Genomic DNA, 24,985 nt, shown 5'->3' on the forward strand with positions numbered 1-24,985 from the left:
TCAGCCAGAGTGGACAGAAATTGTTTGCTCATCAGAATACAAATACATGGAAGAAAGAGAGACACTGGAAAGTAAACAACACGAATGATAAAACAAACACAGCTCTGGATGTTGAGGAAGATGCTCACTGGGCTGAGAGAACTCACACCATGGGGAACCACTGCCATTGGTTGAGCCTCAGTAGGATCTGTGTCTCGTTAGCTCATTGGCTGAGAGCAGTGGGCTGCACCTGGGTTGTGAGAAAAAAATGTTGTGTTGTAGTGGACTGAATTTTATATTATACACATATATGGTATGTAATATAAATACATTTAAAATGTGTACTTTTTAGTATGTCATATACTGTTCTTTAAAAAAATTTTTTGAAAGCCAAATAGCATTTTAAGACAAACCATCAGGATCTATCTATTCATCCATTCATCTATCCATCTCATCTTTATCTTTTTCTTCTCAGGATACTGCAGTTTTGCACTTGCAACTGTCTCTTGTCACTGATCCTAAATTCTTGACTGCTATGCTATCAGTTGAGCAGGAATACTTGCAAATTAAAATGAAGAACTGACATTATTTTATGTTTGTGAGATGACTGGATGGAGGGGGATTTACAGGGAGTGAGCAATGGTCATGAATTTCTAATTTCACAGATCTACACAGGCGAGACCATCTCTGATGGTAAATGTTTATGCCTTTGTCTTAAAAGAAAAACTTCTCTTTTTTCATTTATTTGTTTTTGTTTATTTATTGGTAAAATAATCATGTCAGAAAACTATAGAAACAATATAAAATGAGAGCAATTAGTGAGTAAATCCTGCAAAAATTTGTTTAGATTCTTTCCTTCTAATTTATTTACCATTGGGCGTCGCTTTTTCCATAACATTCCAATACGAAGAAATGTCTTTTTGTTGGCTAATGGTTGGAAAGTAACAGAAAGGGATTTGGGAAGCTGTCAGTAATGGGTCCTCTTCCCAGTTCTTCTATACTCCTGACTGTTGTTCAAAGTAATACATTTCCCTAGCTTATAAAAATATGCATTTTAAAATCTAGTTCTTTTTACTCTTATAAAGTGTAAAGTGCATATTCTTATGCTAGAGATCATTATGTGACCCAGTATGACCTTCCTACAGCCACTTTGTTCTTTTGCCTCTAGCACTCTCCTCGTCTCTGAGAGTGTGATGTCACTCAAATGATTGTGGACCACAGTCTAAGAAGCTTGGCTACCAGCAACCAACAGCAACAGGATCCCCTTCCAGTGGTCTTTGTTCCAGTTTTTTTTTCTCCTTTGGTTTTAGAGTAAGCCATTACTTTGAAGAATGCTGACTTCATCTTAGTGGGATTAAGGAGAAAGGGTTGGTTATGTGGAGGATCTCGGTGTGAGGGCTGGAAGACTTTGGCAGTCTAAATTCTTGGCTTCAAGGAGGCTACCAGAGAGGGCTAGAGAAAGGTGGGAGTAAGAGGGGAGACAAGGTCCACTGGACTGTGATGGAGGATTATGGATGTTTTGGTGGTGGTGTGGTAATTAATATACATTTGTAGAGATATTGAAGTTATACCCCTAAAACATATAGTGTTGTAAACCCAGTAAAGTAATCTGCAGTTTTAAAGTTCTTAAAGATTTATTTACTTATTCAAGAACTGGGGTACAGGCCAGAGGCGCGGGAGGGTGAGAGAATTCACCAGAGACAGAGCAGGGAGTAGAACAGGCAGATGACCGAAAACACTGCTGAGAGGAGCAGAGGGTGAGGCAGGAGAGGTCTGCCAAGCCATGTGGGTATCTCCCTGGCCGGCCAGGAATTGAACCCATGCTGTAGAGGCTGCAGACAGCTTCACAGCGCTGCACTCAATGCACTGTGCTCAACCCGCTGCGCCACCAGGGAGGCCCCATTTTTTGTTTTTGGTAAGAATTTCTTTCAAGACTCTTAAGGCCTCAATTGATCCTATTTCCATATACCAAAGTGACTTGTGTTGGGAAAAAAGTCAGCTCTGGACATCTTAAAAATAGCCTATTTTTGTGGAGACTGATTCTACATCTGTTTCTGCCAGAATCTACCCCTCCTTTTGATATAAACACCTCAAATTTCTCAGTAGAATGGTACTCTGGGAAAGGAGACTCACTTGCCTTATGTTAAATTAGTTTGAGAAGTATCAAGATCTCAATCTCTTACAGTGATCAATAGAATGTCATTTGCAGTATTTGCATTCTTTAATTTCCCTTTTCATTCACACACTAACACATTCATACAAAATTCAAATAGATTAAGTTTTGGAAACACATCTTAGTAATGCAGTGATTTCTGCCAGCTGACTTTTCTTCCAGCTCAGAGTTGTCTCACTGTCCCTTAAGAATCCTTTCCCATCAAAATTTTTAGGCCCTCATGGAATATACCTTTCCAGAAGGCCACGCCCTGCTGGTTTATCAAACAGGCTCAGACAGTTCTCCCTCAGGAAGAAGCATGCTGACTGTCTCTTCCCTGTCACCCCCATCTACTTCAGCTCCCTGAGTATCTATGTATGTACCTTGTTTTCTCTTAATTTCCATTGAACTTTATTCAAAGCTCTGGGAGAATCAATGACTCACTTAGTACAGTGGAGAGCCTGTTTGTATTGTAATTAACGAAACTTACTTAAAATGCCTTATGTATTCCAGGCATCACATGGTTGTCATGTTCGCTTAGAATCTGTGTTTAGGAGTATCACATTGCTGAGTGTGCATACTTGTCATGTCCCGACGGCATTGGCCAGAATAGGAGGGAACAGCAGATCATGTTCAGGCGGAGAGTTGGTTCTAGGCCATCACCCACACAGTTGCAGGGGGAAAAAGCCCAAAAGTAAAGACAGGTAACTTGTGAGTTTTAATCCATAGATTTTAAATGTAAAGAGTAAAAAAAAAAATACCTTTTTTTTTTTTTTGTGGGACCCTCCCCGGCGGCAGGGGAATGAACCGGCGCTGCAGAGGCTGCAGGCAGCCTTGCGGCCCAGCGCTAAACCGCTGCGCCACCAGGGGAGGCCCCCCCCCCCCAAAAAAATACCTATTATCAAAAAATAAACTTTAAAACTTCTGACAGGCTTTAAAAGACTCTTACATTTGAAAAGTTAACAATTCCAGATGATAGCGAACACTGCTAAAAGTATTTATGTAGTATTTACTGTTTGCCAGGCATACTGTTTTAAACACATTACAACAAAAGCTCAATTGAATCCAGAGAACAGCCCTATGATATAGGTATTTTACCCTAAATCACATTTACACAGGCTTCTCCTGCTTCTTTGCAAATCTGTACTCCTGTTTAGAGAAATGGGTCATGGGATTTCTTTTCCATTAAAATATGTGTATAATTTCAAAATATGCCTGCAGATCATCATGATTTTATCCCTCAGCAATCAGTAAATTAGTGTAATATTCTTCTAGTCACAATTGTCAAAATGACAGATTATTTATATAATACTTCTCCTTCATCTCTTAGCAGATTTAAAGGATTTAAAAAAATAACTTTATATCTGTCTTAGAGAAGAGCAAGTATAAGGATAATCAATCATTTTGTCAGACTAACTAACCTAATGAAGATAGCTGACATTAATTAAATAAGCAATTGGAAAGAGAGCAGAATCAACAGTGATTTTCAATTAATTGACCTCTCCCAAACTACTCGTGTATATGGGGTGGTTGAAAGACACTAGCCATCCTATGTAATCATGTATTATTTAGATGGATCATTCATTATATATAGTTAATGGCACACATATGGACTGGGTTTTCTCATTTGCTAACTATTCTTCCATCATAAATATACTTCTGATTGTCAAACTGCATGTCCTGATTTTTGTTTCAGAAGCTGTGGTCATTTATAAGAGAACAAGTATCTGTAAACACTATTGGGTGTCATTGTAATTGTGGCAAACTAGAATTTCCCCCCAGCAATCAATAGGTCATCCTAATTTTTTTAAAACATGAAATATGAATCATCTTTTGAAGCCCATGCCATGATAAGCAAAACATTTCAAGTCAGTTTTTCTGATCCTAAAGGGTGGACCCTAAGGGGTGCCAGGAGATGTTCCCTGGCTATGGACCACAATTTCACATAACTACTTTCTTAGAACTTCAGAAAGCATGTGTGAGGCTCTTCATCATTTCTTCATCATCTTTTTGGAAGGCAAATATCTTTGTCTGGCAGCTCCACAAATATGCCTTCTGCAAGATAAAAAATTTAAGGTGCCACGAAGAACAAAAATGAGTATAAATTTCTAGGCATGTTAGAAGACATTGGACACATTCATTTTCATCTCTGTTGATCTGGTGTGCCCAGTAGTTAAGTATACTTAGCTCTTTGTAAATTACTACCAAGTATATAAAGTAAATAGTGGGTTTAGGGGAGGCAATGGAGGTGGGCTAAAATTCTGACTCCTCCAGATCATCATTGTTGTCCCCTAAATGTTAAATTTAACAACCCACAAAGGATGAGGGCAGGAGAGGTAGGAACCAGCAGCAAAGTTCTTTTGTACTCTTTCCCTTAGAGTGAGTCTTCAATAATTCCAAGCTAGCAAGTGGAGCTGGGCATTGCTAATCCCTGATGCAATCTTGCTCTTGGAAGCTTGCTCTGTAAGCCTTGGGGAGAATAACAACAAATGCAGAATACTGTTTTAAGTGCCTGACATCTACTCATCCCTGACAATAAGCTATTAAGATAGGGACTATTTTCATCATCTTTGTTTTACAGATCAGGAATGGAAACACTTGAGGCAAAGTAACCTGCTGGAGGCAATGTAGTTATGGTGAAGGGCTGGGATTTGAAAACACTGAAATCTGGTTTAGCACTGTGTGGTAAACCTCACACCCTATTGCTCCCAGACTAGGTGAGTAAGGGTGGTGCTTCCCCCTCAACTGCAGTCCACACTCCTGGGTCAGGCTTAGAGTACTCTACAGGTGAACAGGAAGTGTTGACTTTGGTCTTAAAGGTTGTTAGTGGGGAAAAAGAAAGAAAGAAAGAAAGAAAAAAGGGCCTCCCTGGTGGTGCAAGGGGTTAAGACACAACCTATGGAGCTATCCGCAGCCTGTCTTCTGAGACTGCCTTGCACAAAGCCTTCTGCTTTTGCTTAAATAAAGGTTGTCACTTGCTTTATTATTGGTGTTTCACAAGATTCTATTCTAGTAAGTCACAAAGGACCCCCAAATCTTGCTGTCAACTAACATAACCACACAAACACTTAGAATATATCAGTATTTCCCTTTAGTTTCTGCACTTGACCTCAAGTTTATAAGCTCTTTTCTACATAAGATTTTAAAAACATATAAAGATATTAATTTTATCATATCAATTTGCCTCGAATTTATTTTGGTGTATGACATAAAGGACTGATCTGGCTAGTCCAATTACTTTTTCTCTAATTAAATCCATATTTTCTGATGACTTTACAAATGATTAGTTTTTTTATTGGGCAGAGAAAACCCCAAACGTTGTACTGTTCAGGTGAATGAAGTCAAAGATCTTTATAACTTATGAGTCTTATGCTGGGTGCTGGGTAGCAGTGCTAAGTGCTTGTACACTTCATTTTGTTATTTTCAACTTTGTCACCAATGCCGTCTTTCTCTAAGATCTAGAAAAGTTTTCATCTAGACCATCGTCTTGATGTGGCTCTTGGGAACATGATGTCAGTGTATGACTGAGGGGCACCCAGGGATGCTCCCTTCCCCACTCAAACTTGTGCCCTCTAAAGGCCACCTGTGTGCACAAAGGCAAAACATACTTTTTTAGTGTGACAGATAGATAGGATTGGTGTGCATAGAGAGAAGAAAAGAAAATATTTCCCCAATAAAACACCCCGAATTACTCATCATGGGCAAATGCCCAGCCAATCAGTGTTGACCTGAGATAGGACTGCTGAGACTCAAAAGTTGGCCACAAGGCTAAGGTAACTTCTGTCCTGAAACCACAAAAAGGGGGCAAAAAGGGCCAGGCAAGTCTGAGACAAAAGGAGCCAAATCAAAGTACAAATCAAGATAATGGCCACCATTTGCAACCTTGCTGTGTGTTTCTCACCCACATGTCTTCTTCAAGTATCTTTACATGTGTCTCCTTCCATGTCTCCTTCACAGTAGTACCAGGGTGCAAATCAGATGGAGAGAAGCAAAAGTGCTGTCTATCTTCTTCTCCAGAGGCCACTTGCCTTCCATGTTATATGGCTTTACCTGGCTACTTAGTTCCACCTTAATGAAGTAGGGGCAGGGAACATGGTGCCTCCCCCTTTTATGGAGATGTCTCCTTAACAGTCATTCTCCCCTAACAATTAAATTGACAAATCTTTGACACCAGCAAAAAAAAAAACCTTTCTCCTGAGTCCCACAGAAATGAAGCAACCAAGTAATTGACCTGGACCCACTTCTTCCTGTAGGAAGGAGCAGCAGCACAGAGGGGCAGAGGCTGTCTTTACACCACCTTACCCCACACACCTTATTAACCATCATGGCAGCAAGTTGGATGGGTCTCAGCTTGCTGCTCAGCCTGTATCAAGTTCAGGATGTCTGGAAATACCAAACTTGGAAGGCGATCACACAATCCCTGGCCTGATGTCATGGAGTGGCAGCCCTTGTTGTCAGGAAATTCTTTCTTCTGTCTAGCTGATTTATGCTGTTGCGTTTAGTTGGGTCCCTTCTGAAAATTGGTGCCTGCTGCTTGCTCTTTGTGATGCTGAGAATCTGGTAGATACCAGACATTGCCCTCCAAGCTTCTTTCACAAGTGAAGCCTCTTTTTATTTGGACAGAATGACCTCATGATCTGAAGTGATTATAAAATTTAACATGAGGAACAAACAGGATGTGGCATCAGATTTTCCAGAGGTCCTGACAAAATGTTTTTTTTTTTTCTTTTCAAGTAAGAGGATAATTAAAAACATAGAATGTGCCATATTTGTCTTTTCTCTGTTTAAAACAGGACCTTGATAATTATATTCTATTCTGTAAAAGAATATCTGTATACATTAATGCAGGTATTAACTTAATCAATGTTTATTGAGCACATATTATGTGATAGGAGTGACACTAGCTTTTGAGTTTCTGCCAGTTACTGTGTCAAGTGAGTTTAAGATATAATTCCTCAAATGAATAACTATAAGAAAGTGAAAATCAAAATCAACAAAAAACTATGAACCAGAGACACTCTATGGAGAGTGGGGGTGGGGAGGGGAGGAATTAGGGTCAAAATAAGGCTGTTGCAATTATATGGGGAATATAAGAATAAAATTTATTTAAAAAAAGTTATAATTCCTCACTTAGTCTGCAAGAGCATTTTGTAAGAGAGACATTCCTATATCTATTTGACATGGGAAGACATTGAGGTCCAGAGAAGTTAGATGTCTTGTCCAGGGACACTCAATTGTCATGTGTTGGATGTGGGATTGGAATGCATATTTCTCAGAGTTTCTGGCCCATCTGTTCTACCTACTTGAATAGTGATTTTTCTTTTGAAAATTGTCTTATTTCTTTCTAATTTAATTGCCTTTTTGTTGAAGAACATGGCCCATATGACATCCACTCTTTGAATTTGTTGAGGTCTCCTGGGTGTGACCTAGTATGCCGTCTGTCTCTAGGCCATGTGTGCTTGAGGAAATTGTATGTACTCTGCTAGTACATGGACTTGTGTATCCATCCGATTAAATTGTTAATTTTGTTGTTTAATATCTTCTTCAACTTTATAAACTTTGGTCAACTTGATCTATCAGTTTCTATTAGAAGATGTTAAAATCACCCACCAGGATTATATTTTGCCAAATTCTTCTTCTCATTCTGTTAGTTCTGCTTTATTTATATTTTGAACTACTCAGTTACATAAAGATGAAAGATTTTTATATTTTCCTGATAGATTGTTCTAGTCAGTATGTGGGTTTCCAATGATCTCTCTTAATGCTTCCCCCCCTTAATTTCTATTTATTTAATTAAAAAATGAGGATAGCAGCTTTGTTTGGGCTAGATACTTGATATCTAGCCCAAACAAAGCTGGTGTACCATTCTGCCCCCTCCCCACCCCGTTGCCTCATTGTAGTATGCCTGTCTCTTTAACTTTCTCTTAGGTATGCATATTGATATCAGCACAGATTTATTATTTTTAATGCATTCAGACAAATGTTGCCTTTTATTACCAAGTTTAATTGTGGGTACCTGCTGTGTCTGGACTTATTTCTTGCCACTTTATTTCCTGCTCGTTCACATTCTTTTACCTTATTTCTTTTTTTCCCCCTATTTCTCTTCATCTGAAGGACTGATAAACTTTTCTACTTTTCTCTTTTTGATTTCTCTACTGGCTGGGAAGCTTTTCTTGGAAGCATTTCTCTCCTTTCAATGGTTCTCCTTAACATTTTAATATACACATTTAATGATGCAGTTTTCTAACATTCTGTTAGTGGTGACATGAACCTCTCCTCTGTGTGCTGGGATAACTCAGTGACTGTCAACCCATTTAATTACTTGTCTAGAGGTTTGATTTTACCTTTTGTACCATCTCTATCCACATATTTACCTACTTGTTCAACCCTCTGTCCACTTCTTTCTCCATTTGTCAAGTTCTTTATTCCCCCTTGTTGCCACTCCCTGGTTTGCTCATTAGTTTGTATTTTCTCTTCTGTTTCTGGCCCACAGATAGGTTTACATTGTGTTAGTATCTGACCATGACTTCTTTGCTTTGCTTAAAAACGAAATATTCTTTTCTGTATTTGAAGTAACAGAAGTATATCAGAACTTGAAGTTATAGAGCTGTGCTGTCTGGAATTCTCCAGCATAATTTTAAAGATATTCTAAATAATCTCTGTGACCTTAGGAGGAAAACTCTGATTGAGAAGGTTTTTTTTGTTGTCATTTTTCTTATATTTCAATGACTCCCAATTCTACAGTCTTTTATTTTTACCAACAACCCAGAATAATTTACTCTTAGGGTAGTCCTTAGCACATATACACCTTTGTAAAAATCACAAGATGCCCAGGTGGCTGCAGCCCTGAAATTTGCCAGTAGATGGCAAATGGCATGTCAGTCCCTGCTCACCACTTCAGCAGATGCCTTTTGGTGGCATATAAAGCAAATCCCCTTACAGAGTGGCTCTGTTTCCCAGTAATTGTACTAAGTGAATTATTAAGGGTTCCTATTGTTGGAGCTTATAAACTACAATTAGCATGTTGTTAGAACATACTATTGGCAGTTTCAGAATTTTTACCCAAAAGCCTGATTACTATGAATTCACGCTAGTGTTTTCCTGTTCCTGTGCATACTGTGACCAACAGAATTTCCCGGCACTTGAGTTCTAGTCAGAGAATCTGATATTTCTTGTGCTAAATTATACTGTGTATTTTAGTCAGGAATCTGGAGAAATCCCAAATCTTTTATCATTAGTTTAATGCCTGAATATTATAATATACTTCTAGGTAAAAGCATCAGAACAACCTCAATATTTTAATAGAGAGCAAGTAATAACAATCACTAATCAAGATAATTGCAGAACAGTAAAAGATACTACAGAGTTGCCCTGCTAAGTACCTAACAGTTGACTTTCTGAAAAGAAAAAGCCTTGGTATGAAGTATTTGCCAATTTCTGTAGTGTAAGCATGTCCATTGTGCTTGATTCCAAGCTATTGCTGCATTGGTATCATTGAACATGGAGGTAGGGAGAGCTACTTACCATTATGTCCAGAACACTACCAGATTACATTATACATAAAAGGAGTCACTGATATTTATATTCCAATAATTCATGATAATTTTGAACTGAATTTTCACAGTTTAAAGAATCAATCCAAAAAGTCTCCAGCAGGCAAACATAGCCTTGGATGTGAGCACTGACTATTCCCAGATAGTCAGCAGGAAAGAGCAGGGTTTAGGGCAGAAGACAGCCTAAGTTCATTCATCTGCAGCTTATAAAAAGGAGCAGCTCCTACTCTGGGATAGTATTTAAAAGACGATATCTAATTTTTATTTAGAACATTCTAGGTGGTTTTCAAAGGTGTCTTTGTAGTATACACACATTTTTTCATCTTACTGCAATTCTGGTAATCTTTACTTTGGTTATCTTACCACCCTCCGATATTTGACTTTCAACAACAGTTTAGCTAACTAAATATACTCCATTGTTAGGGCTCATATATTTGGATTACACTCAGCCTTGTAATCTGGTGTAATACTTAGGACTTCATGGTTTCCTTAACTTGTCAGTGGAGTTCTGGTGTCACGATTAGTGATAAAATTTACCTTTTCCCTTTCATTTGAGATGGTCATAACAGTTCCCCAAACAATAAATTGATGTTATTGATAGTATTTTGTGCTATTTAACAAAGTGACAGCCTGGGAACACATCATTTGCTCTGCCAAATTTTATATATCTAGCAAATACTTGGAGATGATAATTGTGAAATACTTTTCCCATCCCTGCTTTCTTTCAGAATCTTTTGCTCTTTACTTGAAAGAGGTAGGTGGCCAGTAGACACGCATTTAATCGAATAAAGACATGCATTCATATTTTGTGAACTCAGTTTTCACAATTCTATTTTGAATATTTGAGTAATTCTTTTCCACAACATTGCTTTCCTCTCTCCCCTCCCCCTGGGAACATTTTAAAAAACAAGTTGCCACAGTGACTACCCTGGGGTGGTTGATTTTTTTTCTCTGTGTCGCAATGTTCCAGATTGAATTGTGCTAAAAATAAAAATATGGTATTTGCCTTCCAGCAAAGGTAAACCAGTTTCCCAGTAGCAATGTATTGTTTATTTTTCAGTGTTAATAGAGGACAGCCATTTTCAATACTCATCATGAACAAATATCAGAATATATATAAACATTTTCCTGAATGGTGGTCCTGAAAACATTCATCTAGAGATTATAACAGTTATAGAAAGAAAAATGTGTTCCTTGATCAAATAAGTGGAAAGTGCAGCATACTTTTCTCTTGACATTTTATAATAATTATTTCCCCATTAAAGTCAATAGTCTGGTAGTTAAAACAAATCTAAATCTAGCAAAAGTCTCTCTCTTTCTCTCTCTCTGTCTCTCTCTCTCACACTCACACACTCACACACACACACACACACACACACAAGCGCACCATTTGTGTAATCCAGTGCTTACTAAGTATTTTGAGGAGTTTTTTTTTTTTTCACACCTTACCTAAAACAGGTGGATCTACTGAAACACACTGCAGACTAGACAGGAGAGGTCGGCTTCACCATGTGGGTCAGCTCCCTGGCGGCTCAGGGATCTGACTCATACTGCAGTGGCTGCTGATAGCTTGGTAGTGCTGAGACTTAATCCCTTGCACCACCAGGGAGGCCCCAAATTTTATTTCTTGCTTCCCAATCTATAGATATTTAAACTCCTTTTCTTGTATGTTGTAGTAGCTAAGACGAGAATTGACTCAATCCCTTTAATAAATATAGGCCTTAACTTTTGTTATTTATTTTTAATTTCAATCCATTGTGGTTTGATAATATACTTTTTAAGTGATTTTTATACTTTCAAATTTGTTCATGTGTCTTTTGTGGCCTAGGATATGTTCCATCATGATGCCTCTTCCATGTGAGCCTGAGAATGTACATTCTGTTGTTAGATGCAATATTTAAAAATGTCAATTAAATCAGCTGGTTGATGGTACTCTTTAGGTCAAATATGTCCTTACTGATTTTCTGCCTGCTTGATCTATTGATTACTGAAAACGGGATGTTGAAATCTTCAAAGTGGTTTGTTTATTTCTCCTTGCATTTCTGTGTTTTTTCCTTCATGTATCACAATGCATACATATCAAGGACTGTTATATCTTCTTGGTGAATTGATCCCAATATTATCACGGAATGCTCCTTTTTATCCCTGATAATTTTCTTTTTTTCTGAAGTCTGTTTCTTGTGAAATCAGTATAGTTATCCCCGTCTTTGGTTAGAGTTTGCATGGTGTATCTTTCTCCATCCCATTAGTTTTAACCTATGTGTGTCATTTTCTTTAAAGTGGGGTTCATGTAGACAACATTGGGTTGGGTATTGATTTTTGATCCTCTCTGATAGTCTCAAACTTTTAATTGATTTATTTATACCATTGTTATTTAAAATGATTATCGACAGTTTATCAATATCTACAATGTTTATGACTGTTTTCCATTCAATATGATTACTCTGCTTCTTTTTAAATTTTCTTCTCTTATTTTGTCATCTTTGGCTTTAGTTAAGCATTTTGTGTGTTTTCCTTTTCTCTTCTCTATTAGCATATTAATTATACTTAATTTTAAAATAGCTTTTTAGTGGTTTCTCGAGAGTTGCAATATACATGTTCTACTAATCTAAGCGGAGTCTTTAGGGTTTTCTTTGTGTACTATCATGTCATCTGCAAATAGTGACAGTTTTGTTCCTTTTTTACAACTTGGTTTCCCTTTACTTCTTTCTCTTGCCTAATTACTAGGACTTCCAACCCTATGTTATCACATAGTTCTTCTGTTTTGTTACCTTTATAAAAAATCCTTTTGTTATTTCCCTATCACATATCTTACACCTTTTAAAATTTCTTTAAGTTCTAATATATCTCTCTTCCTTTTTTTTCCTTTTTTGGTTATTATTTTTTTTTTAAATTGTTGTAAGATATATTTTCAGGCTCATTGATTCTTTCCTGTATTGTGGCTTATCTATTAATCTTCACATAAAATATTTTTTGCATTTCTGTTAGTGTTTTTTATTTTAAGATTTATTTTTATTTATTTTGCATACAAGCCTGGGGTGTAGGCCAGAGGTGTGGTGGGTGAGAGGATTCACCAGAGTGGGGAACAGAACAGGCAGACTGACTGAAATACACTGCTGAGGGGAGCAGTGGGTGAGACAGGAGAGGTCTGCCATGCCATGTGGGTTAGTTTCCTGCTAGGGGATTGAACTCATGCTGCAGTGGCTGCTGATAGCTTGATAATGCTGAGACTTAACCCTCTGTGCCACCAGGGAGGCCCTCTATTACAGTGTTTTTTAAGCTAGCATTTTTAAAAATTGTGTCTTGGAGATTTTGTCTGTCTGTTTACATTATCCATATGTTCTTGCATATTGTCTGCTTTTTCTATTAGATTGTTTTTATTTATTTATTTATTTATTTATTTATTTATTTATCTATCTATCTATTTATTTATTTATTTTAATCAAACCTGCACTGCAGCAGCTACAGACAGCTTCACCGTGCTGTACTCAATTGCCTGTGCCACCAGGGAGGCCCATCTATTAGATTGTTAACATAATCATATTAATCATAGTTTAGATGATTCCTAGCCTGACAAAATTCAATTTTATTTTGATGCTTCATTTGTTTCTTTAGTTTATTTTTTCTTACCTTTAAAACTGCTTTGTACTTTTTCTCAGAAAGTTGGGTATCATGAATTGAGTAATAGAAACAGAAACAAATAGGCCTTTATGTTAGTTTGGCAAGAAATTATCCTGCATTTAATGTGATAGCTGTGGGTCTTAGGAGACTTCAACTTCTCTAGACCCTTATTTTGTCCTCCCTGTTGTCTTTGGATTTCCCTAAATTCCTTCTTAAATAGTGTCGATGAGCTATGAGTTTTTCAACTGGAATCCACTGCTGTTTACTGAAGCCCTGTGGATGCGGTGGTCAGGTGCTCATTTTGTTTTGCTTTTCACATTCAGTTCCTTGACCCATCTGGGACTGATGTTTTTTTCATATGCATAAACAATTATTCTCAAATCATTTAATGAAAGTCCTTACTTTCCCTACTGGTATGATTTACCAGTTCATCATGTATCAAGTTTCTGCATATACAGGGTGTGCTTGTGGTCTATTTATTCTGCTTCATTAGCTCTTTATTCCTGTGCCAGTAAGTCATTTAAATACTTACTATATACAATAAAGCCAACATTTTACCTAATTTTTCTTTAATAATGTCTTGGTTAGTTTTGTCCTTTTATTGTAAGCATTGTCTTATGCTTATCTGCCTTGAAGTTTAGAGGCTCTTTCAATTCTGGAAGAAATTTTTTCTTTAATTCTAGAATTTTTTTACCATTATTTTATTGAATAACTCCTAAGCCCTTCCCCCATTTGGCAATTATATTATTATTTCTGCTTCATAATTCTGTTAATATTTATACTCTGAAATATAACAATGATTTTCATATATATTTTGATTTACTTTTACATTTTTATTAATTCTATAGTCTCACCTTTCTTCTTTCGATGTTTTCTAGAAAAGCGTTATAAGAATTGTTTTGCATCAAATTACTTTCCTCGGACTTAGTATGGTTCTTCATTCTGCTTAATTAATCAGTTAAAATCAATTAAATTTTAATGTTGTGAGTTTCTTCTGGCTTTTATTGAAAATCTTTTAGCTTAATTTTTGGTTATCTTCATCGAGATACAGTGGCTGCTCTCCTTTAACTATCTTCCATAGTCAGCATTTACTCTTAGCTTTTTTTTTTTTAAAAAACACACCAACCTCTTTAATTATTTTCTTTTTCAATATGCTTAAATATCCTAAATTTATTCCTACGTGTTCCCAACTTTATCCCAGGAATTTCTAGTTCTTGTATTACCTTTATTGCGTTATAACTATTTTTTCTTTCATTTCAAGTCTTTAAACAATGTTTCCCTTTATATTTGTTCCTTGTGAATATTTATGTGCTTTTCTTCTGTTCCTTTTTCTTCTTTTTTTTTTTTAAAGATTTATTTGTTTTTAGACAAGAGCTGGGATACGTTTTTATTCCTTCTCTGAAGTGATATTTCATTTACTTTCTTTAATTTTCACATTCCATTCTGCTCTCTACCATTGACTGGTAAAAGATTTTCTGGACTAGCTGTTTGAAAGGATAAACTGGGGTAACCGAAAAATCTCCTGAGTTACTTCTGAATACACTGTCACTAGTCCTCTATTTGCTTGGTGAGATTTTAGTGGAAGTCACTTGGGCTCCTTGATCATAAATTCTTTCTTGGCAATTTGAACTTCACTTATCATTAGGTAATGAAAATTACAGGTTTCCAGGTCACTCAACTTTATTTTGAGCGTAGACTTACTGAGTTATTTCTTATAAGAAATAACTCCTCTGCTTTTTTTGTGGGAAGTTCATCTGTCTAATCCATATGTTCTTACCTTGCTGCTCCAACCTAGGCACCTGAGTTTACCCCTCCAGCAGCATCTAGACTGGACAGTATCTCAGGATCTGGAGCGCCCTGCCTCCCTTTCACAGCCCCCCTTCTCCAGGCACAGTTGCCTCCGGCAGCCCCTCGTCATAAATTATGTTTTGGTTAGAGTGTCTTTTAGCTTCCTTGTTAGTTTTTGGCTAGTTTAGGGGAGAAGAGGGAATAGATATTTCTTTTCTGTACTAGTTTAAATAAGAAATTAACATACTACTACTGTTGATGAAAAGTATAGTCATTTGTTCACCATATATCAACATTAATGTATAGGTTAACTGATCACAGACCTTAAGTAACCAGATGCACTACTCTAAAAAAAAAAACACTTTAAAACTCAGATTTTCTGTCTTCTAATTAAATCTCATAAGCCAAACATAATTATTAAAATTGATTACCAAAGCTAATGCTTTAAGATGTGAGTAATGCCTAAATCAGAAAAGTTCCTAGACAGTAGAGGCAAATATTGTTCATTCCATTTTATCAGTTCCCCTGCCTCTTTTTCAGGGAAGAAATTCTTTTACTCCAAAGACAAACTGTAAATATCTAAAAAATATTTTTTCTTGGACTTACCTCCATGAAAATTCTCAGACAATTTCGAGTTTTGTCAAACTAATAAAGACTAATTGATATAAAATAGCAACCTTTGATGCTACTTACTGATATATATATATATATATTTATTTAAATTCAATTTTTTTTTAAAGAAATTGTTGGAGCTATTTTTTTAAAAGATTTATTTATTTATTATACAAGCACTGGGTATAGTCAGAAGCACAGGAGGGTGAGAGAATTCACCAGAGCCAGAGCAGGGAACAGAACAGGCAGAGGGACCGAAGTACACTGCTGAGGGGAGCAGCAGGCGGCAGGATAGGTCTGTGCACCATGTGCGACCCTCTCCGGAGGCTGGGGAACGAACCGGCACTGCAGAGGCTGTGGGCAGCTTCGCAGCCCGGCGCTCAACCGCTGCGCCACCAGGGGAGGCCCAACTTACTGATATATTAAAACCATCGATGTATTAAATGTGTATCTCTTTACCAATCTTCTGAACCATCTAGACTCTGGGGAATTAACCTAAAAGTGTCATATTTTATAATAACTACTGGAATTTTCATTGACACTCCCATGAGATCAGTTCATTGTTGCCACCTATTGTCATTGACATTCTCATGGAATCAATTGATTGTTGTCACCTTGTGAAAGTTGACCAACATACTATGTACATGCAATATTGTAAGTACATTTCTTTTTGACAAGGATGCATTAAGTGTGGTGGTAATATAGGAATCCCTTTCAGCTTTCATTAATTCAATATAAATCCATAGCTTGCAGATTCAGCAGGATGGCTTAATTGGAATTGCTGGTCAAGTGCATTGATTCTGCTTCACTCAGGTAAAGATGAAAGTAACTGTAACAATAGATATTGCATTTGAAGGTCATTAAGTTGTAGCCAAGCAAGGGGAGCAAGACAGTAAGACACACAGGGTAATGAAACTTTTATTTAGTATCTGAGAAGCCTTGAGTGACATAGTTATCAATTCACCATTTCATACTTTTGTGACTCAGGATTTTGTGTTCCAGAGAAGTTTTTTGATGTTTTAATGGGAGACGAATAAAGCCAGTTGTAATCTCTAGAAGATCTGATGTGATCAATAGACTTTATGATAATATGTAAACTTAATACCCTAGTTAATTTCAGATGATTCTGAGTTATTGAGTAAAATCACTCTTTCATTAGCATATTTTTTCATCTCAAGTTTATATGTATGGGGTTGGCTTCAAACCCATCATTTCCAAACACTATCTACTTGATCGTGCCCATAGTGCTCTGACTGTCCAGCACAGTCACAGTTAAAAGCTCACCGTGCACTCAATCCTGGTCTAACCATCCAATTTCTACCATTTACACCATTCAAATATGCCCATTTGAGCACACTTTCAGCAGAACACCAAGTTTAAGTGCCAAATCTGTGTTTTAGTTGTTTAAGGAAGGAAAAGAACGTCAATTGTTTGAGATTTTAGACCCCTGCTTGGGCTTAAAGAATTGTCACGTCATCTATCATATATTCATTCTTCTGAAAAAATATCATTTGGGAGGATCACAGTGATTGTGCAAGAATGTAAAGTGTGTCTGTCAGTGGGAAGACTAAGACCCAAAGCATTGAGATAAAAACATCTGACCAGAACCCCTTCACCTGCAGAGAGCTCTCTCTGGAGTTGCAACGTGAATTTTCCTCCTTTCTGCCCCATATATCAACGCTGATCTCAGGATCTTATTCTTACACCCTTTGTGGTCAAGAACCATATAATCAGGGCCTTCCTGGTGGCACAAGGGGTTAAGCACCGCATTTTGAAGCAATCCACAGCCTTTGCAGCACAAGTTCGATCCCTGGCCGGCCAGGGGGCTACCCACATGAAACACCAGACCTCTGCTGTCTCGCCCGCTACTCCCCTCAGCAGAGTATTTTGGTCAGTTGGCCTGTTCTGTTCCCCACTCTTTCTCTGATGGGTCCTCTCACCCCCTGCATCTCTGGTCTGTACCCCAGCTCTTGTATGCATAAATAAATAAATCTTAAAAAAAAAAAGAACCATATAATCAGAGGATTCCCAGTGCTAGGGCATTTGAAAAGTAGAAATTAACTTGAGCATATTTAACTAGCCTCTGCTTCTTCTTCTGACCACAAGGGTAGCACAGCATCTTACAATTCATCCTCAGGGAGGGTTAGTTTATGCTTTCTTCCTTCTCTTGGGCAGTGACTTTAAATAGCCAAGTTCTTATTACAATCCTCAGATTTAAAATTAAGTTCTGATAGCATCTTCTCAGGGCACACCTAAGAGGCGCTCTTTATCCCCAGCCAAATCAACTATTTTCCCAAGTGACTCATTCCTGGAAATGTTATTGTTCTTAATAATCAGGGCAAATATGTATTTTCATTTAATCTTTCCTTTTACTTCCATTTCACATGTGTTGCTGAGTGTCACACAGTTTTCACAAGGATCTGCCATTACATCATTGTGTGAAGTATGAAATGGGGTTTGTTTTAATTAAAAAACTACTTTTACTCAGATGCTGACTGAAATGTTCTCTATTGCCTTGGGGGTTTTAGATCAAGGCTAGTCTGTGTATGTGTGTGTGTGCATGAGTGTGTATTTTTGGAAGGGTCTTCCTACTTTTGTGAGAAAATCCGTTGCTTATTTCTCCTCCCTTAACACAAGGAGTCAGAATGGGAAGCAGAAACTTGCAAAGGTGCTTTCTGTATGCAACGGTAAACATGGGGTATCCCATAACTGGATACAAGGTAATGCAACAGAGGGACCTCTCCCTGTCCCTTCACCCCATACACAGGAATTTAGGAGCTGCATTGAATGCAATAAATCAAAGGGTAAGGCAGCAGCTTCTGCTGGATAGCTTCTATAAACTGCAAGAATGAGCAGGGGTATTTTGTAATTTTTATAACAACGGGTCCTTTGGTGCTGATTCCAGGTTTTATTGCTCCTGTTTTATGTCCAACAGATAGTAAGAGACATTTCCCTTTTCTGTACAACACAGACACCACTGACCTAGACAGAAGCAACTCTGACTGCTTTTCAAACATCCCCCTCTCTCTCAACTTGAGGGACTCTTTGGTTTCTATTATATTTCTGACTTTTCATATTCCTGATGGTGCAGCTGATGAAACCCAGGAGCCAGGTGTTGAATGTGGTTGAAAAGACCCATGCAAGACCAGTGACACCGCCCCATGGTGTGGCACCATCTCCTCCAGAGATGCCCCACTTTCAGCAGGACTGGTAGAGAGTCATTTTTCCAGCTGAGAGGATGGGTTGCTTCTATGACCCTTTAGTACTTTTTGTCCTGGTCCCTTTTTAACTAATTACACACATGGCATGATCTGTAGCCAGGGTCCATGACCAAGGACAGACTTTCTCTGTATAGATTTTTCCACAGTAGGTGTTTGCACTGAGCTCTTGGGATAGACCAAGCACAGTCACCATTTTTCCTGTTATAATGGAATCACCCAGGAATAAGTTTCAGACACATGTGTGGGATTCTAGAGTAGGCTGGGCAGCCTCACAACACATTCCTTGTCTTGCACCCGACTCCAGGCTCCTCTAACAGTCTCTTCATTGTTTGCTCAGCTATTCTGCTGCATCTGCAGATTGTCATGTCTGAGAAACAGTCCCAAAAAGTTGAGAGTGGTGGCAATCCTTAGAGAAACATGTAAGTCAATGGTAGAGGCAGATGACTGTAAGAAAATGCATTTTGCTTAAAACAACAACAACAACAACAACAACAATGTTGGGGATTCAGCATTAGTTTAAAAAAATTCAGCATTAGTTTAAATGAGTGCTTGAAAAAAATGCTCATTTGATGCAAAAGATAATTTGAATTTTGGGTGAAATGGTGTTCACATAAAACAGAAAACAAAGAAGATTGAACTGGACATATGTCAGAATCATGCTCTCAACCAAAGAGATGATACTCAAGGCCCTTCCTGCTCTCTGATTTATGCAAACATGGCTACAATTTTGAGATAATTTCCCTTTATAGTTTGTTTTAGATTCTTACTCCTTTATTCTTTAGACTTAAGAGAATGGTAAATAGTTATGGAAAAACTTGTGACAAATGAGTAACCTAAGAAGGCATTGGAGGAAGAGACTGTGCTCTTCAGGAGACAGGAAAACTGATGCTGTCAGTTCTGAGCCAGAGAAATTATGGAAAGTTGCCTATGTCATCCATTTATAAAGCACCTATTTAACCTCACTCTTCCTCACCCTCAAAGCAAAGGGTTGAGAAGCTGTAATTCCTGGAAGCCAATAAAGAGTACAATTGGATTGGAACCAGAGTCACCTGCTGTCTTCCTTACTTGAGCTGTTGTCAGGCACTGTCACTGTGGGTGGGGCCCTGATCTCATGGGTGAGGCATTCGAACCTCCCGTGGCAAGTGAGACTTGGTAAGAAGTTTGAAGGAACAATGCTAATCTTCCATGGCCCTGAAATACAGTGTTTGGTCAGAGATTGGGTCCACTTACATCCTGGATTTTTTAAGTATATGTACTTAGGGAAAAGAATGGAGAAAAGAGGATGACTTGGTGCTTATAGATGTAAAACAGGATATTGAAATGGGCACTTTAGCTGAAGCCCTAAGATGATATCTAGAAGACACCAAATGAGGCACCATAATATCAAGCTGAACATGTTCAAAATAAGTAGCTCAGAACTAGTTGGAACACCCCTTTCTCCACATGGGACTGTGATGGTAGAGGGAATTATGGAGAGAATTTCTTTGGTGCAAATCATTGATAGGGTAGGAGCTCTAGTGCCCCTGGCTAAGAGAAAGGTAAGAGAGGCCTTTCTTTCACCCTAAAGCAAATAGAGAGACAACGGTCTACTCAGTGAGGCTGATGCTGGTCTCCAGAGCTTGGAAGACAGGGGTCTGATTTGTACCAGGAGAAACACAAAAGTTCCTTCTGTCAGGAAAGGGGAGTGACGCAGGAGACTCTTCCTGCCCTGGGCATGTCCTCCCAGATTCTGTGGAGGCAAAGACTGCACGAGCATCCCCAAGATTAGATATGGCTACACCAGGGTAATGACTGGCTTTTTAGATGTTGTCCAAGAGGGGCCACTATAAAGTGAAGAGGCTGCTGTTTTAGGAGGGAAGCAACACCTTTTCTCACATGTATTTCAAGTTTCTCATTCATGATTTCTGCTCTTGTGTGTTTGTTATATGTCAATACAATTGCTTTTAATAAGACTGAAGAAGCCTAAACAGTAGTTAAAAGTATTATTGGGCTCCTCTGGGCTGCCTCTAGAAAGTGAAAATTTGGAAGAGAATATGGCAGCCATACCAAGGCAATTTCAGGCAATTTCAAATTCTTGAATGATTTTCAGCAATGAGGAAGCATTCAAAAGACCTCATGAAACCTTTCTGTGAGGGGAAGGTGAAGCTTTAAACACTGGCAAAACCCAGGGATCCTCCCTGTCCACTCTTCAACACTGGAGTAATCAGTGTTGGGAAAGAGGGACTGGAAAGGAGAGCCCAGAATCCATTTCACTCACCACATTTATTGCATTTTTTAAAAATAGATTCCATCTAGGGAAGAGTGAGTCCCTGAAACTTTGAAGTTGGAAGTTTTTAATAATAGGTGTATATGGAATTCTAAGTACCCAAAACTGTATTTTAAGGCTTGAATGACTGAGATTTTATATTACCAAGGATGTCCAAAATGTCAAGTCTTCATCCAGGGGCAAAGGAAAAACGAACTCTACTGAGCAATTCCAAGGAATGTGGGAGAAGAAAATAGAGCTGCTTTATTCATACATTCAAGTTGTCCACTTGCTCAATCGACTGGTTGCAATAATTTGACAAGAAAGCTTTGTGAGATGGCTCCAGGCAAGTCACAAAATGTGACCATTGTAAATGCTCAGCTATCTAATAGAAATATAATGCAAACTGCATGTGTACTTCCAAAATTTCTGATAGCTACATTATAGAAGTAAAATAAACAGGTGATTTATTTTAATAATTTTTTTTTACTTAACCCAATATACCTAAAATATTACCAGCTCAACATGTGATCACTATGATAATTTTTAATGAGATATTTTACATTCTTTTTTAATTTTTGCACTTGCTTTGTGAAATCCAGAGAAATTTTACACTTGCAGAACATCTCGCTTTGGACTAGCCACACCTAAGGAGTTCAGTGATCACAGGTAGCTAGTGGCTGCCAGATCTGAGAGTGCAGTTGCAGGGGCTCTGACAGGATGGGAAATTATCTTGGCTAATGATAGGACTCCATGCTTGAGGGATGAAGAAGTTGAGGCAGTATCTCCAAAATGAGCAAAAGGACAATTTAAGAATCACTTGTGTTTGGGCTGATGAGAAAGCATCTGCAGGGATATCAGGCAGAGAAGTAATCAGAGATGGAGGAGAGCGAAAACGAGTTCTGAACAGGGCATGATTCCACCATCCACGTTGCCACTGGAAACTGATCTAAACCTGCTAGGAGGAGAGAGAAGCCTGAATCTAAGGAAGTAATAATAAATTCAGCACACTTTTCTGCAGTAATATTCCTGAGTTTAAGTGTCCATTAAATGAGCATAATATACTTCTTTTTTTTTTTTTTAAATTTTTTTTTTTTTATAGAGGCATGCTTTATTTATTTGTTTGCTGGTTTGTTTGTTTGTTTTTGTTTATACATGCACTAGGTACAGTCAGAAGCGCGGGAAGGTGAGAGAATTCACCAGAGCCAGAGCGGGGAGCAGAGCAGGCAGAAGGACCGAAGTACACTGCTGAGGGGAGCAGCGGGCGGCAGGAGAGGTCTGCACGCCATGTGGGACCCTCCTCTGGTGGCCGGGGAGCAGCCGGGGATCGAACCGGCGCCGCAGAGGCCGCGCGCAGTTTCGCAACCCAGCGCTCAACCGCTGCGCCACCGGGGAGGCCCGAGCATAATATACTTCTAAAGGGGTTGTTTTCTGTCTGACATAATACATGTTGAGCTGATAATATTTTAGGCATATGGGTTAAGTAAAAAAAATTATTAAAATAAATCACCTGTTTATTTTACTAATATAATGTAGCTATTAGAAATTTTGCATTATATTTCTATTAGATAGCTGCACATTTACAATGGTCATATTTTGTGACTTGCCTGGGCTTGTCATTATAGCGAGGTAAGTATTGCTATTATTATGCTTTTGCTGAGAATGTTATCATGGAGGTAACCCTGGAAATCACTAGGTACAAAAGTAGCTCTTCATAGATGTGTTACAGGGAGAAGCAAGTTTATTAAGAGCACAAACATAACCAGAGAGAAGATCTGGTTCTAAAGCTAATGCTTCTTGTATATGACATGATGATTTCAGGAGCATGAAGATGGAGTTCTGTTTTCCAAGAAAGTTTTATAGAGCAGAAATGGTGATGAGGATTTTTTTAAAAAAGTATAAAGCTTTTTTTTCTATGGAGATTGAAAGGTCTTGCAATGATGAGGTGGCTCTGGGTGATGACATGATTTTCTGTCACATGTAAGCACTGCAGATGTCACATGAGAGGATGGGGAGATGATGAGGGAGACCTCAAGGAGCAGGAATGAAAGAGCAATGTGGGCAGGAGATGCAGTTGCACAAAGAAAAGAAGGAAAGAAAGAGGAAAGGTCAAAATTGGAGGGTGATGATACTGATCATTTGGTACAATGATCATTCTGGTTGGCAGGCAGGGATGCTGTAGGAGAGAAAAGCAGGGAACTGTGGGAGAAGTTTCGTAACTTAAGAAGTTAGACTGGGCCTCCCCCGGTGGTGCAGCGGTTGAGCGCTGGGCTGTGAAGCTGCCCGCAGCCTCTGCAGCGCTGGTTTGATCCCCGGCCACCGGCGAGGCTCCCACATGGCGTAGCAGACCTCTCCTGCCACGCCCGCTCCTCCCCTCAGCACTGTTATTTCGTCAGTCTGCCTGTTCTGTTCCCTGCTCTGGTTCTGGTGAATTCCCTCACCTTCCCGCGCTTCTGACTGTACCCAGTGCTTGTATAAATAAATAAATCTTAAAAAAACCCAAAAAAACAAAGTTAGACTAAGGGAAAGTCTAATAAAAATAACAGCAAAATTATTGGCAAAGATGCCGAATGGTCATCAAATTTGTTTAGAATTGTACTTCTGTGAGAATTTTAAATGTAAGAAATGCAGAGAGCTTGTAGGTAACACCATCCAGTAAAAATATCACGTGAACCATTTAGGTAATTTAAAAATTTCTAGTAGCTATATTCACAAAATAAAAGGAAATAAGTGAAATTAAATTTGATAATATATTTTTATTTAAAATACTGTATCTAAAATATTAACATTTCAGCAAGTAATCACTGTAAAAGTATTAGTAAGATAGTTTACATTCCTCATATGAGAGTAAGTTTTCGATAGCTGTTGCACATTTTGGACTTCCAGTGCATCTCAATTTGAACTGGTCACTTTTGAGGTCCTCATTGTCAAAGTACTCAATGTTGGTGGCTACTATATTAGACAGGTAGTTCTTGATAGCTTCCTTCTATGTCCTCTCATTTTTGAACTTTATTTTATAAGCTTTAACAATTGGATGATTATTTTCATAGGAATTTTCAAAACAAGCAAAACAAAAAAAATATGCAGAGATTTTAAGTAGGTAGGAAAATTAGAATGAAATGTAAGGGTATGGATATCACCAAAGTAAGGATATTGGTTCCTTTATTCCCTGGGAAATACACATGTACGTAAAAAAAAAAAAAGTAAGGAAAGGAGAAGAAAGTAAAACCTTTCAAGCTCCCACCAATTAGGGATGACCACTGCTCATTTTTAAATTTTTGCACCTTTTTGAAAAGGAAGAGTCTAGAACTGAATGATGAGCATGAATCCACACAGGTCAGGGCTGGTAGAACCTGGGTGTCACACAGTCAGGCTTGAGGCAACATAAGGGATCTGACAAAAGGAAGAGGGAGAACTAGGAGTACTTGGGACCTTGGAGGGAGGCAGACAATGTTGACTGCTCAGTCAGTCTGATGATGTCCACTCCCACGAGAGGAAATCCTAAAAGGAAAGAGAGCAATTAAGAACATTGACTCTTTTTCGTTCATAAGGCATGAACTTAACCAATTTACTGGAATTTTTAAAAGAATCTACTAGAAAAGAAACAAGCCAATAAGTTCACAAACCATTAGGCACTCTGGGTTTCTGGAAGGGCAGCTAGCTATAAGTGCATGGTCCATGTCCAATTTTTGTTGTCATCTTGGAATGGCAAGAACATTGAAATGACAATTGAGATTGAAAAGCTGTTAAAAGCCTGAGAAATAATGAGTGTGTAATCCATAAATGGAAAGCTGTCAGTCTCTTATATCTTTAG

Source organism: Talpa europaea (genome assembly GCF_964194135.1).
Source record: "Talpa europaea genome assembly, chromosome: 7".
Classification (NCBI taxonomy): domain Eukaryota; kingdom Metazoa; phylum Chordata; class Mammalia; order Eulipotyphla; family Talpidae; genus Talpa; species Talpa europaea.